Source organism: Orcinus orca, chromosome 11, assembly GCF_937001465.1.
Source record: "Orcinus orca chromosome 11, mOrcOrc1.1, whole genome shotgun sequence".
Classification (NCBI taxonomy): domain Eukaryota; kingdom Metazoa; phylum Chordata; class Mammalia; order Artiodactyla; family Delphinidae; genus Orcinus; species Orcinus orca.
In genome coordinates this window covers 77,161,746-77,164,775 of record NC_064569.1, presented here as the reverse complement: position 1 = coordinate 77,164,775, position 3,030 = coordinate 77,161,746, and the positions used below count along the sequence as shown (strand labels likewise).

At 50.5% G+C, this 3,030-nt stretch overlaps 1 pseudogene; it reads right to left on the bottom strand.

The window, feature by feature from the left end:
• Positions 1 to 405: 405 nt before the first annotated feature.
• On the bottom strand, positions 406 to 1,462 carry LOC101287630 (N-acetyl-D-glucosamine kinase-like; annotated as a pseudogene).
• Between the last annotated feature and the right edge of the window lie 1,568 nt (positions 1,463 to 3,030).

Genomic DNA, 3,030 nt, shown 5'->3' with positions numbered 1-3,030 from the left:
ATCCCCTCGTTTTTGGATTTCCTTCCCATTCAGGACACCACGGAGCATTGAGTAGAGTTCCCTGTGCTATACTGTAGGTTCTCATTAGTTATCTATTGCATACATAGTAGTGTATATATGTCAATCCCAATCTCCCAGTTCCTCCCACCCCCCCTTCCCCCTTGGTATCCATATATTTGTTCTCTACAACTGTGTCTCTATGAGCCTCAGTTTACACAGATGTAAAATGGAGATGAAACCAGCCCTGTTACATGGCAAGAGACCTACATTTTATTTATTTATTTATTTATTTTGGGGGGTGGGGGTGAGTGGGTAAAGTACGTTTATTTTCTTCTATAGGTGTTTCTTTTTCAAAAAAAACAAGGAAAAGGAGAAAAAGCTCCAGCACCCAATGTCCACTGGGCTTTAGTCCATGGGGAGGAGGTGCCCCACGTGCCTGGCCCCTAGGCTGACCCCGCCCAGGGCGGAGGAGTGCCGCAGCTTCAACAGGGTGAAGCTGGGGAAGGAGTTCTGAGCCTGGATCTCTCTCTCCTGGGTCAGCGCCAAAAGGAAACCTTCCCTCAGCAGCTCCCAGCTCTTCCACACAGAGCCCACACACGGGATGGGGAGACCAATCTCCTGTTGGAACAAGACCGGGTCAATCTCAGGCAACACTGCCACAACATGTCTGCCCAGCATCTCCCCAGCCTTCCTGAAGATATAACAGGAAAGGGGATCTCCCTGCTGAGCACCTTCTGCAACTTTCCTGCAAAACCCAGCAAACCTGCATTTATCAAAGTCCCTGTACAGGTGGGTGAGGATTCCTAGCCGATCTGGCACCTGGAAATAGTTGAACATGGCCTGTTGGACACAGCCCCTGTCATGAGGAGCCGCTTCTATGTTGTCGATGGAGTCAAACACTATTTTCACTGCTTGGTGTGCAGTCCAGTAGGCTGAGCCCTCATCTCCCATCATGTGGCCCCAGCCACCGCGGCCGCTGTCAGACCCATCGGGGTTGATGAGCCTGCAGTTGGAGCTTGTCCCAGAGATGAGCACGATCCCACCACCCGGCGTTAACAGTGGCGATGGAGCCGGCGGCGTCGGTGGTGATTAAGTAGCTTTCACTCAGGTAGGGAAATCGGTCCCTCAGCTCCTCCATCAGGATCCGCACGGCGTCCTCCTGATCCCCACCGCTCAGGAGGGATAAGCCCAGGCTTCGTAGAGGCACCAGAGATCCACCCCTGCTTTCCGTTTGGCCCCGTTCACCGTCTCGTTGATCCTCTCCACACACTTGTCTGTCCCGGTCAGCCAGTGGTTTGTGCTGAGTCCTTCCACTTCTGCCAGGATCTGCACATCCTCTGAGAGTAAGAGGACCTTGGATCGTGTGCCTCCCCCCTCTACACCCCCGTAGAGCGCGGCCATGCTGCCGCTATCGCCTCCGCGGATCCCGCCGTTTGCTTTGTACCCATATTTTAATTGGTACTTATTTTAATAACCTAATTTAAAAATCTGGGATCGTATTTAAAATATGAAATACACTCAAGCTGCATGAATATATTTCAACAGGATCAGAAGCATTGACTGTGATTTTTTAATACAGTAAAATAGTGTAAATCATACCCACACATATACACATGCACACACACGCCAGATTCCTGTGAAGATTAAATGATTAAATGAGATAATAAATGTGAAATGGAAGGTATTCCGTTTTTTTGTGTTTTTTTAATCCTTAATTTTTTTTTAAATAAATTTATTTATTTTTGGCTGTGTTGTGTCTTCGTTGCTGGACGCGGGCTTTCTCTAGTTGCGGTGAGCGGGGGCCACCCTCCGCTGCGGCGCAGGGGCTTCTCACTGCGGTGGCCTCTCCCGCTTCAGAGCACAGGCTCTAGGCACGCAGGCTTCGGCAGTTGTGGCACGTGGGCTCAGTAGTTGTGGCACGCGGGCTCCAGAGTGCAGGCTCAGCAGTTGTGGCTCACGGGCTCAGCTGCTCCACGGCATGTGGGATCTTCCCAGACCAGGGTTCGAACCGGTGTTCCCTGCATTGGCAGGCGGACTCCCAACCACTGCGCCACCAAGGAAGCCCTGTGTTGTGTTTTGATTTTTGTTTTTATGATAGGCTGAATAAGGGCCCTCCTAAATTATCCATGTCCTAGTCCCCGAACCTGTAAATATGTCACCTTACGTGGTAAAAGAAACTTTGTAGATGTGATTAAGTTAAAGATCTTGTGATGGGGCGATCATCCTGGGTGACCTAGGTGGGCCCAGCGTCATCACAAAGGTCCTTATAAGAGGGAGGCAGGAGGATCAGAGAAGGTGAGGGAGGCGCCACAAGCCGAGGAATATAGGAAGCTCTAGAAGCTAAAAAAGGCGAGGAAACAGACTCTCCTCTGACGCCTCCAGAAGGAACACAGCCCTGTTGACACCTTGATTTTACACTTCTGATTTCCAGAACTGTAAGAGCATGCAGTTGTAAGTCACCAAATTATGGTAATTTGTTACAGCTGCAATAGGAAACTCGTATAGGTTTCTAATTCTAAAATGTGGTCGGGGGACTTCCCTGATGGTCCAGTGGTTAAGACTCCGTCTTGCAATGCAGGGGTTGCGGGTTCGATCACTGGTCGGGGAGCTAAGATCCCACTATACCTCAGGACCAATAAAACCACAACATAAAAAAAAAAGAAGCAATATTGTAACAAATTCGCTAAAGACTTTAAAAATGGTCCACATTGGGCTTCCCTGGTGGCGCAGCGGTTGAGAGTCTGCCTGCCGATGCAGGGGACACGGGTTCGTGCCTGGGCCCGGGGGGATCCCACATGGCTGCGGAGTGGCTGGGCCCGTGAGCCATGGCCGCTGAGCCTGCGCGTCCGGAGCCTGTGCTCCGCAACGGGAGAGGCCACAGCAGGGAGAGGCCCGCGTACCGCCAAAAAAAAAAACCAAAAAAAAAAACATGCAGTTGGAAGCTATTGAAGGGTTTTAAGCAGGGGAGTGATGGGATTGTATTTTGTTTTTAAAAGAATGGGTTTTGGAGAGGCAGAAAGGGCATCAGGG